At 32.0% G+C, this 17,232-nt stretch overlaps 1 protein-coding gene across 5 annotated transcripts in view; it reads left to right on the forward strand.

The window, feature by feature from the left end:
• The window catches only part of LOC127280594 (teneurin-a), a 481,913-nt gene that overhangs the window by 161,788 nt on the left and 302,893 nt on the right, over positions 1-17,232 (forward strand). The gene's annotated exons all lie outside the window — the stretch shown is intronic.

The following is a 17,232-nucleotide window of genomic DNA, read 5'->3' on the forward strand; positions in this document are numbered from 1 at the left end:
CAACTCTAAATTATACAGCGAGTTGCACCGCAAACTTCCTCGGAATTGTCAACGATATAGTGGAATTTCCGCAAGCCTTAAAAACTATCATTTCATCGCCAACCTATTTTTCAAAACGAAATCTCGTTTACTTTGCACGATTAAGGGTAGAAACTTTTTGTGTGACAAGTTCTCTCTCTCTCTCTCTCTCTTTTTTTTTCTCTCTTTCGCTCATTCTATGCAGTAAGAATATCAATGGCAAAAGAGGTCAGGAATTAAAAACTGTGAAAATACCTTCATTTGCATTCATATCTTTGATATACAGAGGAATCGCAATAATTCGCATATAATAGTCTGTGTCACGCATGTAATTTTAAAGTCATATTTAAAAAATAAATTATACCTTCTTTTTCTGTTTTGCATTGGCATATTATAGTCGTCATTATATTTTTTTCTTTTTTTTTTTTTTTTACTTTTCAAACGACGAATTATATTTAATTCATATATGTGTGCTTTTGAATAATGCACGTTTTAAATTTTACATTCGGAAAATGAAGTTAAATAAAAAAAAGCAGAGAGAGAGAGAGAGAGAGAAGCATATATGAAAAATGATGAACGAAAATACTGTGTGTGATCCCCGATATTTACTTTGTTTCACAAACCAGTCTATTATAATTTGCTGTAACCGCAGGCGCGCACGCAGATTGTCAATATTAAATTTTCATTCTCTGTTTGAAATTCACCAGCTGAGAGTAACGCGAAAACTTTATTTTGAGACATTAATGAATATTTAATAATGATAAATTTTAGTTCTCTATATGACACAATTTTCATATATTCAATTTTTTACGCTTTTTTAAAAAAATAAAAAAAATATTATCGTACTGCTGAAAAGAAATTTGTTTTATTTTATTCAATTATGAATTGTTAATTAATTTGCCTCTTTAAGTTACGTACAATTTAAATTATTTTCGTACTAGTGCAAAAAATAGATTATTTTCACACTAGTGGGGAAAGTATATTATTTTCTCACTAGTGGGAAAAATATATTATTTTCTCCCTAGTTGAGAAAGTACATTATTATTACACTAGTATGAAAAGTAGATTATTTTCTCACTAGTGAATAAAGTAGTTTATTTTCACACTAGTAGGAAAAGTAGATTATTTCTTCACTAGTGGAAAAAATATATTATTTTCTCACTAGTTGAGAAAGTATATTATTATCACACTAGTACGAAAAGTAGATTATTTTTTCACTAGTGAATAAAGTAGTCTATTTTCACACTAGTAGGAAAAGTAGATTATTTCCTCACTAGTGGGAAAAGTATATTATTTTCTCACTAGTGGAGAAAGTACAATATTTTCACTATAGTGGGAAAAGTAAATTATTTTTCATACTGGAAAATATACATACTTTTTTTCTTATTCAAAAACAAAAATTTCCTTAGTAGCTAGAGTAATTTTTTCATTACTGCTGTGGAGAAAAATAAGTACTTTTTCTCAGGCTTTCAGAAAAGTTTCTTAATATTTGTCAAAGCATTGTAGTGAAAGTTAAAGTGCATGTAATTCAAATTTCACTCGTAGGTCGTAGGACCGGACCTAAAATACGCCTTTCAGATGTTGTATTGCCTAAAGGTACATTGCAGCTTACAGCCTCGTTGTTTATCTTAAGTGGTGAGCTTTTGTGTTTGCTCAACGATCCGCAGTTTCTGTTCTAACTCTAAGGCCAAAGTCGACGAAACTTGAATTACAGCTTGTTGCTTTATTTTCCCTTAGTTTAGTAAATCAAGATATTTAATTATCAATTTCAATAGGACCTAAGTATATATATATATCGATGCTTTAAAAGAAAATTTTCTCGATCTCATTTATTTCTCAATGAAAAATTATTCTATTTTTGAAATCTCTCTTTCAATCATCATTTTTAAAATCCCTTCTCTCTTTTGAACCAAAAAAAAATACGCTGTAAAAATCAAAGACTCCCTTTGACTTTGTCCCATTAATCGTCCTTCAAGTTTTTTTTTAACTGACCTCTCTGATTGGCTTTTCAACCTTCTTTTCAAAACCGTTATTCATTGATTTTGCGTTGTTCTGATAGTAAAAAAAAAACCAAAAGTTCCCCGAGAAGTAAAAAAGAAAAATATTCTAATAAATCCCACTGCTGACATACTTGATATCATATATGCAAAATCAAAAAGTGTACCAAGCGCGAAAACTCGAGTAGGAAAAAAAAACACACACACATTCGCTAAAAGAGAATGGGGACGCGTTTTGTTTGCGCTTCTATAAAAAAAAAATTCTAGTTTCACAATTTACGTTCTGTGTCGTTTCCATCTGTCTGTTAAATGAAGAATACAGGTCGCGAACTAGAACAAAACAATAATTTATGCAACCATGGATAATTCACGTTTCACACCTGGCAAACGGAAATGTGATATACTTTCATCTAGTAGAAGATATTATCATTCTATATGTCGAAATGTAACGAGTAAAAAGAGAGATAGTGTTTCCTTTTTATTTAGAAGGACTACAGCTCATTTTATAAGCATTGATATTGTAAATTTTGAATTTCAGATATGTTTTTCTGTATATTATTATTATAATACTAGTGGTATAGAGACGATAAAGTTGCTTTGCAATACAATTTGTTCTCAAAGCATCCCAAAACATTGGATTCAAATGTTGTGAGAGAGCCTTTATAAACTACAAAATTTCACGTCATAAACATTTTCCATATATTTATGTGCTGACCATATAAAGCTGTTTTCAAAAGCGAAAAACTCTTTTTGCTGTCAATGAGATTTGTTATTTCTCTTAGGATTCATGTGAAAATTCACATCAAACAAGAATATTATATGTATTTTGTAATTCTGATACTTTGTTGTTTTCGCAATTTTCCCATCTCAGTGAATCTCTACTACTGGGTTATAGTTTTAAATAAAAAGTTTTCAAAACAAAAGTTTTTTTTTGTAACCGACTTTTCAGTCTCTTGAGAGTAAAAAATGTTTGATTACTATCTATATATAGTTTATTGAAAATAGTTATTGACTCAAAAATCTTTATTACTTTTTTCAAAAGAATATTTGGTTTTGACACAAAAAGTGATGAGTTAAATCAGTTATCGACAGTACAGTGTTTAGTTAACCAAGCGTCCGCTAGAGACGCTGCGTTGTCAGTTAAGAGTTTGTCATTCTTCTCTTGACGCTTGTAGTGATAAAAATTTTTAATGGTGAACGTCTGAGCTAATTATGATTAATTAAGAATTATTTTTAAATCACAAAAATAATTTTTACAAAAGACAACTAATTTTCGTTTTAAAATTCTATTAGAATTAAATAAATATAAAATAATGATTTATTGGTGAACGTCTGAGCTTATTTGATTAATTAAAAATTATTTTGTGTCAAAATTATAAAAAAATTAATTCTAACAAAGACAGGTAATCTTAATTTTTTTTTATTTTATTAGAATAAATATAAAATCAAGTTTTCTTCGGTGAATTTTTGAGTTATTTTCATTTATCAAAACACGATTAGGTTATTTTATTACAAAATTTTTTTATTACTAGTTTGGAAGCCCAGCCAACATCAGAGAACACTAATTTTGAAAAATAAAAATTAATCAAAATAACAGTTTATTTTGAAATGCATACATACATGTGTGTTTTCAATTCCATAATGTAAAAAGGATGTCTTGCCATTTGCGAACACATTTTTTTTATGGATTCCTCTATAAAAATCAATCTCGTCAAACTAAAAGCCTCTAAAAGCTCGTTTTTTAAAGATTAATATCGATACATTAAAATGTCTCATAAAAAGTCCAAGTTTGCTGGTGGGTGGTTTTTTTTTCAAAACTCACATTATTGTGCGCGACACCATGTGCGAGACGAAACGATCGTTTTAAAAAACAAAAACCCCATCGTTCGTTCTTTTTTTTTATTGTAGCCTCCATGCTACATTACTTATCGGTCTGTGTTCTCTCTCTCTCCGTTGGCGGAAGTTAGCCAACGCGCGGTGTATTGTCGACGGGTACATCGGTCAACGCCTATCGTTATCGGCGATCGGAAAAAGGGAGAGAGATTTGAACATGTGTGTGTGTGTAACGAAATACGCTTTCAAGCCGAGTAAAAAGTCGTTGCGGCATCGATGTTTGCGAGCTGGTTTTTCGCAATTAGTGATATCGTGCCGGCGTGGCGTCACCTGACACACGATGGCCATCCTCTCTCTCTCTCTGATCTAGTAAAACCCTTCTCATCCCACTTGGCACTTGGCCAAATATCCAGAGAATATATTGATGCCCGAGGCCCTGGTCCGTGTTATCAAACGATTTATATCTCTGTTTCACTAAATTTCTACGTATACACCCCACCTTTCTGATGATCACACGATTGACAACACAACAAAAGATGAACACAAGATTTAACATACGGTCAATGTATCAGTCGATTTGCAAAAAAAAAATTTACCTTTTTGTAAAGTATTTTTTAGTTTGGTATAAGAAATAGCTGATTCCAAAAAGTCTCCGATTCATCAGATTTAGTCATAATTGAGCATAAAATATCCAATTTCTGGCAGATAATTCGAAGTCTTTTAGGACAGATTTGGAAGCAAGCCACAAAAACGATCAAGTTCCTTTTTGGCATGTGAAACAATTCCTCCTGTAACTAAATTGTTCTATATAAAGGCACCATAAAAGGTCACAGCTGGAAGACATTGGAGGATCCTTTAGGGAATCCACTGGGATAATGTCCGCAGAACAAAGAGCAGAATAAGCTGAAATAATTGCCAATTACAAAACCCGAGCCATGGTACTATTAACACTATCTGGTGCAATGTTCCGCGGTTTTCTTTAGAGGGGAGGAGTGAGAGAGAGAGAGAGTGAGTGTTGGTGGGGTTGGAAATGTCGTTTTGTTCTTGCAAAGAACTTTTCCTCGCCCACTTGGGTGCTTTATTCCTTGTATTTTATTCGCTATCATTGCCATCTTAAAGGAGGAACTGCTACAACGATTGTTCCACTTGGTGTACTCATATCGCGACAATTGTCCATGAAGATAACGATTATCTTCTTCTCTAACAGTGCACGATTTACTATTGACATAAAAGAGATATAGTGTTACCTGCCTGCTGCGCGCTTTACTTGATCGAGAATAAAAATAACCGCTTGTAATATTGTGTCCGAGGGAACAATATGATAGGGTTATGTTATAAAGATAAAAAAGGGCTACTAATATTTATACTCTCTCACTAAGGGAATAAAGTGATATGCCATTTAGATTTTTCCTTTTTTTGAAAACATCCAATTTAAAAATCCAATCTTGATTTTTAGTGGAAAAAAATATTTATTGGTGAAAGTCTGAGCTAAAATCATCACAATTTTCAAATAAAGAGTTAGGTTCAAGAAAATTCAGAACAATAGTTATGTAACTATTTCTTATTGCAGAGAAAATAAATTTTTCTCCACTCTCGTGGAACGCTTTAATTTCTCACAATTAGAAAAGTTCCATTTGCAAAGTTGTTGCTTTGCCTCCTGTGTTGAGAAACTTTGTTTTTTTTTTTTATTTGCCCGCCTATATCACTTTTTGCCTCAAAAGTTCTTTTAGGGTAGAATGGATGAAACGTATGAAGATTGAAAGCACCAAAACTCTTGGAGGATTAAAAGTTCTTCTATATTTTGAGTACTTAAATGTATTCGACTGTTAAGAAATAATGATAAAACATTTTTTTTTTTTTGACGTTTACTGTGTATGTAGGAAGGGTGAAACGGAATGTTCATCCTTGTGCTTTTTCTCTCTACCCCCTTTGGAAAATTTATCGCGTGGAATTATCGAGAAACATCGTGGGACTGGCGTAATTGTGACCTTAAGGGCCGAACCGCAGGATTAACCTTAGGTACTATTCGGATCCCGTGGACTTTCACCGTATTCGCTTGCGACATTTAGAACTAATGTAATTTCATCCTTAACTCACTCCACTTCTTCATTCACGTCGGTCTTTGCAGACTCATATATATTCTTCAGGGCTGCAGCCTTTACTTTCGTTATAAAGAGAGAAATAAAGAAAGAGAGAGAAAGAGAGAGAGACACGCAGACACAGCGAAACAGCGGAAATTAAGGATTTCATTTTCGTGGTCTTGAAATAAAGAGGATTTTCTTTTAGAATTTATGAAAGTTGAGAAATTAATTGGAATTTATACCATGGGGGGATGATTCTCCTTTTTTTTCGCCTTCCTTTTTTCTTTTATATCGAGCAAATTAAATGGCAAGAGTATATTGATTTTATAAATTAATTTTAAGTTCTTTGAAATTTAATTAAGTTCAAGTATATTTCCGTGTAGATTTGAAAAATTATAATTTCATGCTCTCTATGTTGCGGCCCTTGAAGTCCTGCACCTTCTTTTTGAATTGGTACAAGACCGGACGTCTTCTTTCTTTTCCTCATTTTTTTTTTCACTTCACCCATCTTTCTTAACTCGCTTCGTCGTCCCATTCTCGACTCTTAACCACTACCACACTGGAACCACTCAACTTCCTGCGGAAATCGAGATTAAATCATAACGTATTTATTAAACGTCTCGATTTAAATTCTAATAAATATTCCAACCCCAACCAGGAAACTCGTTTCAAAACTGTTGAAAGATATTTCTAATTTATTCCACTTATTCGCCCTTTGCAAAGAGGAAAACGCTATCATTTGCCTTGTGTAAAATTGCTCTCGTCAAAAGAATAGCAAAAGAATATTTGACATTTTGGATGGTAAAAAAAAGGGAAGAACAAAATTAAAAAGAAAAATGAATTTATAGGTTATTTATTTATATTAGGTGATGAAGAAACCTTTGGTTACTAAAATTCAGTTGTATAAATTGCAAATCGAAAAAGGCAAAATTGTGTTGAGATAAATCAGTTACCGACAGTACAGTGTTTAGTTAACCAAGCGTCCGCCAGAGACGCTGTAGTGATAAAATTTTTATTGGTGAACGTCTGAGCTAATTTTTTATTAATTGAAAATTATTTTTAAATGACAAAAATAATTTTAAAAAATACAACTAATTTTATTTTTAAAACTCTGTTAGAATTAAATAAATATAAAACAATGATTCATGGGTGAACGTCTGAGCTTATTTGATTAATTGAAAATAATTTTGTGTAGAAATTTTTTATTCTATTTGAACAAATCTACTTATTATTAAATTAATGTAATAAGTATTTCGCTTCTTTAGGAAAAAATATAATGTTTGTTCAAGAATCAATGTCTAAAATTAAAGACTCTTTCGAAAGAGAGAGAGAGAGAGTTGTCTTTTCGTAAAACGACTCGACTAATTGATTTTCAGACGTTACTTTATAACGCTTGCGGACTATTCGTTTACATAAATTAGGAAGTAATTAATTAAAATTATGTTTACTTTTGCTCGTTCGCTTGGACAAGTTTTGACAACAGCAGCAGGTTTCCTTGACAGTTCTATTTCTCGTTTACCCATTCTCGCCTGTGCCACCACTGCTAAAGGACAATGTCAATATTTGAAGAGACCAGTAATTCGCTGGATATTCCAGCGAGAATTAATGGCTCGCCATTCGTTGAATTTCCATAATCGTCAGACTAAAGGGTCTCAATATTGTCAACAGTGGTGAGGAAACTAAAAAAAATTATTTCCTTCAAAAATTCACAAATAAGGAGCGAAAAAAAATATTCTGTAATTTAAATCTTAATTTTAAAATTTTGTTGTCTATTTGCAATTTAAAAAATTAAAAATATTTTTTTCCAAAGCTTAGTATGACATGACAAACCTACTTAAAATTGTTCTCTTTTTCTAAGGATAACAAAACCATTTTTCAGTAACAGATTTTCGTGCTACTTTTGATCTAGAAAGCAATTGAAAGAAAATCTTTATTTGGCCTTTTGTAGAGAGAGAGCTGCGAAGACATATATATATTTAGGTGGAAGGTTGGTATGACGTTATAATAATACCTTATTCTAACATGCGATGGGTCAATTATACAAAACCTGAAGGATAATTCTACTTGTGAATAACCTATCGATTTTATTGATCCATTTTACAATGTAGACATAACTCTCGTGTTTGGTAATCAACTTTGCCAAGATCTTTAAGTTTTGAAACACGCAAACTTTTGCCTAATTTTAACACTAAAAGTGACTATTCGTGTCCTCGTCAATTTACCAATTGTGAGAAAATTCCTCAAATATATATATATTTTCTGAGGAGTAACACAAATCCAAATTTCCGGACGTTCATTCGAAACTAATAAACTTTTAGTCATCCCTTGAATGAATCGTAAATTAACGAATAATTGTTATTTCAAGCAGAGAAATCGATAAATATAAAAAAAAAATTGAATTTCGGAATCGTTTAGTGTTTTATAGATGTCCAAGATTTTGGACTGATTGAGTGGACTTACAGATGATCAACTTTGAAGAAAAGGCCCTACTCTGAGAAATCGAAGGATACGACGAAATGTGAATCAAAAAAAAAAAAAAAAAAAAAACTAACTCTCTATATTCGAGAAACGTTCCTTGGTGACCATTCTGTGATAACGTTTAGGCACGTTCAAACGTTGGAATTCAACGAAGAACTCTTTTTCTTTTTTAGTTGCGGTGCTCTTATTTTTCTTTGACCGTTTTCAGTTTCTATATAGATGAATCGAAAGCATTCGATGTGGTGGCACTCTCATCTCGACAACCAAGTGATAGAGATGCGAGGTAGAAAAATTCTGTCTCTGTGTGTGCTGGTCTGCCTATTAATTTCATTGTTCTTCTGATCACGAAATCCATTGTCCACACCAACCTTATCTTCTTTTTTTCTCTCTCTCTCTCTCATTCGGAACTCGTGAAAATCCATTGCCACATAATTAATTCACAAAAGAAAGCGAAAAAGAAGTCTCGACGAATAGTTGTTTTATTTAACGAAATAACTTTTTTCAATTGACAACATTGGCGTGCACTCGACGAAACTTGATTATCACGTATAACAAAAGGATCCCCTTTTTCCACAATTTTCACTAAATCTATTACAAACATATATATTTGAAATGACGTATTTATTTTGTAAAACTTAATAGAAAGGTAAATGAATACTTATTGAAATCTGTATATAATTTTAACATTTAGGATTAAAAATTTTGCTTTTAGAAATATTTGTACGTTATTAAGGAATCAAAATTTATATATAAAGGAATAAGATTACTAGAATGTATTTCATTAGGAAAATTAGGATGCTACATTCGTATAACATAATTAGATTTGTCAATATGCTAAATTAGTTACCTTTGCTGTTTCTAGGAGACATTTCACTTAAACAATTACTTAGAAATACTTCTAAACATTCCTGAGGGACTAAGGGCATGTAGTTGAGAAGAACAACAGAATGTTTAGAGAAACTTAATTTTCCAGTTTCTTGAAGACACTTTGCTTCAAGAAGGAACATTCCATTCAAAACTATTGAATTCTAATATAATATAAATAATTACAGGGAAATTTTTTAAAAATGTCTTTTCAATTTTTCAAAGAAAAACTTTTTTTCGCGTTATTTTATTAGAAGTACTTTTAAGATCACAAATATGTTCCTCTGATAATTACATTCTTTAGATTTAGAAGAGGCATAACTAATATTTTTTCAAAACTTGTGAAAACAAACATCAATATTGTTATTTCCAAATGAATCGCTTGAAATGTATATATATATATATATATATGTGTTTTCGCGACTTTTTTTCGTAGCAATATCAAGGAACATTAAGAAAATGGCTTTTGCTTGAAGCTTGCATATATTTTTCAAACAATTTTCCCAACCGAGCTTATTTGGTAAAGCCGAGTTTCAGTATGAGCATGCGTAATCCGTAACTTGGCGAGAGTGAAATTTACTACTTTAATAACATCGTGCAGTGCTGCTCGCTTGGTCGTTTCCATCCTCCTCCCCTTCTTCTCTTTTTCTATATATATATATATATATATACATATACATATACATATGTAACATTGAGTCCGAAAATTCAACGTTGAGTTTTCGTTGTGTGAAAACCGATTTCGATTATTTGGGTCAAGTTACCTTGTTTGTAGCTAGTTTCTGCTTGGGAGAAACGTAAATCCGATACCAACGCCAACTTGCTCACGACTCTGGAGAGCCATTAGCTACCGCTTATAATTTCCCTGAACAAGCGACAGACCTCTCACTGTCTCACACTTCTCTCTATTTTACTCTCTCTCTCTCTCTCTCTCTCTCTCTCTCTCTCTTGCTCTCCCAATAATTTCAATTATTCATCAATTTGCAAAATAAGTTTTACATCAGCCAAAATTGTTTAATTATACGAAAATTTCGTCTCTTTGCATTATTATTATAATTATTATTATTATTATTATTACCGTAGTTTAATGGAGTTTCCTAAAAGTTGAACTTTACAGTAAAGTAATAAAACATTCCCCGGTAAAATTCATTGGAAATTCTACTGAAGAATTCCCCTTGTAATCTCATTCAATTCGCGTAACTTTTAAAAAAAATCTTTACAAATTGCTAGAAGAAACTTTCTACATCAAGCTTCTGAGAAAATTCCTTCTTGTTCTTTCCTGGAAGTTTATAAGTTGAAGGGAAAAAAAGACTAGATTCAAAAATTTATTGGTATACTTTACAGTCATTTTTGAAAAAAAAAATAATTCTGTGATAAATTTTTCTAGTTTGTAAAATATATATAAGAAGAAGAAGATACTGCCGAATTATGTTTTTGGAAAATGTATAGCATTTTGAAATTCAGTCGTTTTTGTAAAATATATAATTCAGTATCAATATATAGTACAGTATAAGATATTCCTTTCGATTTTTTTTATGTATAGCATTTTGGAATTCAGTCATTTGTTGAAAATAGATTCCATGTTGTATGTCACTGATCAAAAAAAAAAAATTTGGTCACGAATTTGGAAAACGAATTTTTTAAAAATTTATTTTCAAACTTGAAAAGTTGGCAAAGTGAAAGGAGTTTGTCAGTAAGAAGGATGAATCCAAGGGTTGAAAAAGAGTTGTAAAAGGCGAGGTAGGTTAAAGAAGAAAAGGTCAAATGGGAGAGAGAAGAAGAAGAAGAAGAAGAAGGAGGAAAAGGTTCTGGATCTTGGATATACAACACAACGGATGGACAGGCGAGCTAAGGTTGGATAGGTAAAGCTATACTTCGAAGCTAAACTACTTTGCCAGAGGCAAGGCGGGGACTATGTGAAGGCTTGAGTGCTAGCCGCTTGTTCTGTAATCCAATAGAGAACCTAAGACCTTTCCCACTCGGCTCAATGTTTGGTACACATGGCCAGAGAGACTTTAGAGTATGTGTCCTTTTTGCCAATGCAAATTTCAATATGGCGTCGAGTCTGCGCTTCAAAAATTTTTCTCGTCAACTGGACCGACAAACGTTGATATATATATATATCTTTCTCTCTCTTTCTTTCTATTTCGTTTCGTTGTAAAACATGCAGCGTAGGTTTTTGCGTTTCGTATGTCCAAAGAAACACGTGAGAGAACTGAAGCACGTGAGATGACTCGGCCTTTACTCATTCGCATGAATAAAATGCTATTCCTCTCGACCCTGACTCAGTCTTACAGAATTTGATGGAACTTTTACTGCTTTAGTTGAGAAAGCGATTTCAAATGTCCAAAGGGACTATCCTATTTTAACTTTGGTCGTCAATCCTTTTCATGGCTTATATTTTAGCTCAGTCTAAAGACCTGCGAATTTCACCATCACGATATTTCTCCACTGTTTTAAAAAAAAATTTTTTTTGTTTGCTAATAGTCATCTAATCCTCCAAGTTGGAGGTGTTTATAACTCTTCTTGAAACAGTTTCTAATTAAGTTTCAGAAAGCATTCTAATGTTAGGTGTACTTCCTTAATGCCTCAGGAATGTTTAGAAGAATTTCCAAGTGTTAAACTTAAATGTCTCCTATAGCTTCTAAAATTATATCGACAAATCTGAGTTATACGAATTGTATTAAAAATTCTTCTTGATTACTTTAAATTCTAAATGTCTTTTTAGAATTGCAGAAAATGTTTTTTTTCCCACTATTTTATCGTCGCTAATAAACTTTCGAAGATTTCTGATAAACTATCGAATCGGTTCATTATCGCGAGGAGAAATTGTAAACCAGATATTTCGCAAACAACAAATACCACATTATTTTGGGAGTATATACATACTGTGTGAGTGTGTATTCGGAAACACCCCTCGGAGATTGTTAGACGCATCTGTTAATGACGGTGTCCAGGAACAGTCGCGCAAGCATGAACCCATGTCTACACGCCATACAGATACTGGTGCTGGACATTGCCTAGGCGGGGAAGGATAATTATGCGGGAGTTTCCAATTACGGATAACACTCGAGAGATCCGGAGGGTTAGAGTATTGGACTACAGTATATATACTGTACCAGCATAGCATATAATACACTCTATCTCTTTTCCTCTCACCAAAAGTTGCACAGTCTTACGTGTGGCTTTTACCATCGTTTATAGTGTCCTCCCTTTCCGGAAATGGACTTCTAAAAAAAAAAAAAGAATGTTGTGCTTAATGAGCTGGCACTCGGCCAAGTTCTTGTCTCAACTCCAAAAACCGTTTTGCAATTAAAGTCAATTTGTACCCAAAGTCTATATAGATATAGCACACTTGAAACTAACGTTTTCGAGGTTTAGTGAGCTTTTAATTATATACAGCCAGTGTTTTAATTCTTATAGCCAAGTGTTGCCCAAAAATTCTTGCCAAAAATCACTGAAATGTTTTTTTTTAGAATAAGTTTCCTCTTCCTTTATTTTTTTCTTGAGTCTCCTGTGAGAATCGATATTTTCCAGAATGACAAAATATAATTTTCAGTTTATAATTAATGATCATCGGGTTACTTTTTTTTTGGATCAATAAATATTGTTCTGTTGATAATAATGGGAAAACCGTATAAAAGAGAGGGAGGTCTTTTGTTATACAATTGTATATGTCAATTACTCACTGTCGATAATATAATTAAATTACTTTTATTAAATCAACAGCATTTCAATTTGATCTGCTTATTTACACGTTTAACGAGGTTCATACTCTCTCTCCCTCTCTCTCTCGGTACCTTTGAGTTCTAATGAAATACCTATTATTCACTAACAATCAAAATGGAAACTAAAAGAATTAATCGCTGTCCAAATAATAAACTGTGTTTTTAATTAAAAAATTTTCTGATTCTAATTGCATACTCTCATTTTCACTTTCAATTACTAATCAGTGAAAGTGAAAACGAGAGTTGAAATTAGTATCACAACTATAAGTAATACGAAATCAAATAGTATTATTCTGATAATTAACGGAAATTGCGGAATAGAGGTGGGGAAAAAAAACAAATGAAGTCATTAGAAAATTTGTAGGAAGGAAAAAAGTGCTGAGATCAAAGAAACGAGAGTTTGTGTCAGTTCTCTGCTATGATGAGGAAAGTTGAAGGGACAAGGCTTGAATATGAATGCTCGTTTATAGGAAAGAGAAATCGATGAAATGACGATTAAGTACCATTGTTACCAGAACGGTTAGTAATTGGCAATCTCTTTGTGGACTCGAGCGCTTACCTAGTTTCCCTGGATGGTTTGTCTCCGTTTAATCCTTGGGTCTTCGATTCCACAGAGGCTCTTATTGTACCTAACCTCTTCTTGCTCTTTTTTTCCTCTCTCTCTCTCTCTTGTCTCTTTCCATTGTTTGACTTCATTGACCAACTTTCCATAAAATGAAAACGAAAAAGCTCTATCTCAAACATTTTTTGTCTCTTTTTTTCACTTTATTATCAAATATTTCCATTCCTATAACTAATCTTTTAAGAGGCAAAAAAGAAATTTTCTCTAAAGCTACAAATTTACCGAAAAAAAAAAGAAAATTTGAAACTAGATTTTTTTTGTATTGTATTTTTTTTGTTTGCAAATCGAAGAAATCCTTTCAACGTACCAAATTGAATTTCTGTCAATATCAGATGAAATTTAATAATAGAGATTGACGTATAAAGGCGCAACAATTTTTTTGCAATGAATTTAAAAAAAAAAAAAGAAAGAGAATATTTTTCTTCAGTAGAGTTTAGATCCGCGAGATGTCGAAATATGCGGGATAAAGTAGGGATGAAATTCAAGGGTTGCTCGGGTAGTAAAGCACGCTACTGGCGTCGGTAACTCTCGAGTGTCGTCAGTCGTCGGTAAGGCAGGAAATCTACTCACTCGGAAGGGAAATTTTTGCTAATCGATTGAAACTGTATTTGAGCTTTCTCTCGTACGATGGTGCTGCACTTGCGAATAAGAAAAATTGTTTCTAAAAATGTCTTTTCTGGTTTTCAAAAAAAACCTTTTCTTTCTTTCTGCTGTTTTCTCTTCTTACCAAAAAATTGCCACTCAAGAATTTCGAAAAAAAATTTGAAAACCCCTTTTTTTTCTTCTCTCCTTTTTTTGGATATTTCTACTAATTTCAAAAAAATAAAACACAATTTTTAGTGTTTCTAAAAATGTCTTTTCTGATTTTCAAAGAAACCCTTTTTTTCACTTCCGGTTGTTTTTCTTGTCAGCTAAAAAAAAGTACACATATAAAAAAGAGAAAACGGTAAAGGTTATTAATCATAAAAAAGAGAGGAGCCCCGTCAACGGTTTCGAAATGCGGAATAGAATGCCGGAAAGGGAATTTTTCTATTAGGACAATATTCTCCATGGTAAATCTCAAAAATGGCGCAGAGATTGAGTTGGGAGTTATGATCTTTGCGGACAATGATCTATGAAGTTCTCTTTCTCTGGAGGAAAAAAACTTTTTTCCTCACGTAGTGAAAGAAAGAAGATGTCATGTGGGTGTGGCATTATTTGCATGACGCATTCTACGCACGTAAAGAGATTCTATATGCTTTACAGAAAAGCCACTACATTGATTTAGTATGTTTTACCTTTTATATATTTATATACACAGAGAAAATGGAAGAAGCAATGTGAAAATATTTCAACGTCTATCGTTATCGCTTTATTCGCTTGATTAACTTTATGCTTCTTATATCCTCTCACTATATATGTATATCCATGTCGTTTCCTTGTTCTACACTCGGAAGTATTTCAAAAGTCATAAAATGCATCTTCCGTTGCTTCCGCTTCAATGAAATTTTTAGATTTGAAAAGCCACTGCTAGTATAAGAACGATTTTATTCCAACTGAAATGTTTTGTTTTCCTCTTTTTTTTTCTTTCTTTTATACAAGGAAATACTTTGAAATAGCTTTTAAAAGCTTGAAAACTTTTTTTTTACTCTTTATATTTATTTTTTTTTAAATTAAAAGTTTTTTCTAAAAAAAAAATTTACTGAAATAATTTTCCAATGTAAGTTTTTTTAAAAATTTTTAAACTATATATATTAAACGTAACCATTTAATGTGAAATTTTTTATAAAAACATATTTTTCTGTCATGTTGAGTATTTTATTAACTTAAAACTCATATTTTGTTAAATTTATCTTTATAATTTCTCTTAATAAACTCTCTCTCTCTCTCTCTCTACACACACACAATACTTGAGAGAGGTAATTGAAATTAATTTCCTTTGGGTAAAAAATAAAGAATTGCAAAAATTTTAATTGTAATTTTACCATGAAAAATAATAGTTTATAAAGTTTTATGTAGAGAAAACTCTGGTTGCTTCAGCTTTAAACTCGGTCAGTAGTGAAATCGATTTTCGTCAGACTGCATAGGATATATTCAGTGGTTGAGAAATTTGATCGCGTAGCATATATTTATTTTCTTAAACAAATTATTATTTTTGTCATATTAAACTTGTCAATATTTTACTTAAAAAAAAAGAAAAGAAATAAAAACCTCGTTAATTTTCTTGAAAAATTGAATTATATTTAAATGAAATTGATCTTCAATATAGTAATAATTTGAAACTTTCAACTTTTTAAATTGAAATTAATAACCACAAAAAAATTGACATTAATTAATTGACATTAGTTAAATTATAATTATCTTTTTTTTTTTATTTCGTTTTAAAGAACATTGAAGGAAAAAATAAAATCCAATATACATTTATACCATGATACCTAAGAAAAATAAATCACAGTGTAAAGTAGACAGATGTAAATGCACATAAAACTCAAGGAAACGTTTTCCTTTTGGCTCGGAAGGAAGCTTTAAGAGTAATAAGTTGGTTGGAATGTCAGATATTACACGCAATTTGTTAGAAAAATTACTGCCCCCTTTTTTCTTTTCCAAGAGGAATAAAAAAAATAAAAGAGGAATTCGAAATCGGAAAAAAAGCTCGCGCGAGTCTCGTGCTTTAAAGTATTTACTTGGTAAAAAAAATGAAAGAAAAAGAAACAAAAGAAAACTTCAGCCCTACCAACTGCTTTTTCGCTTTCTCGCTTTACCATATCCATTCTACGTGAAAAAAAATATATAAGATGTCGCAGGATCGTGCCCTGCAGCTGACACTGAGTGTTGAAAAAATACAAAACAAAAGGGCAATACCCATTCTGAATCTAATATCTCGTTTAATCTTGTCAAAAAAAAATATATTTATTCCTTCCCAATATTCATGTTACGATTTTACTATATTTCCATTTCTCGAATTTATATTTACAAAAAATAGCAGATTTTACATTATTTTGAAAATAGAAATTTATTGAAGTAAAGACAATTTTGAGTGGAGAGTTTAGTAGGCTGAGTTTTTTTTATAGGATAATCAAAGGCGTGGTCAAAAAATGGGCGGAGAAAAGTAGGCAGGTCTATTAATGACTGGAAAAATTGTAGGCGGGGTTTATAATCCATAGTTGTACATAGGCGGATCTATAAGTAGGTGGAAGTTTTTATAGGCGTAAAAAATAGTGGGCGTGGTAAAAAGTGGGCGGATCCTAAGTAGGTGGATCTATTACTGAGTGGAAAATATGTAGGCGGGGTTTATAATCCATTGCTGCACATAGGCGGATCTATAAGTGGGTGGAACTTTTTATAGGCGTAAAAAACATTGGGCGTGGTAAAAAGTAGGCGGATCTATTACTGAGTGGAAAATATGTAGGCGGGGTTTATAATCCATTGTTGTTAATAGGCGGATCTATAAGTGGGTGGAACTATTTGTGGGCGGAGCTATTTGTTTTAAAAAACAAGTTTTTCTTTCGGGGCGGAGTTTTTAATACGTACAATTATTATGGTCGTGGAAAAAAAGTAGGCGGAGCTAAATAGGCGGATCCATTACTGAGTGGAGAATAAGTGTCTATAAGTGGTGGGATTATTTATAGGCG

Source organism: Leptopilina boulardi, unplaced genomic scaffold (genome assembly GCF_019393585.1).
Source record: "Leptopilina boulardi isolate dan_hultmark-lab unplaced genomic scaffold, ZJU_Lbou_2.1 LbouV2_248, whole genome shotgun sequence".
Classification (NCBI taxonomy): Eukaryota; Metazoa; Arthropoda; class Insecta; order Hymenoptera; family Figitidae; genus Leptopilina; species Leptopilina boulardi.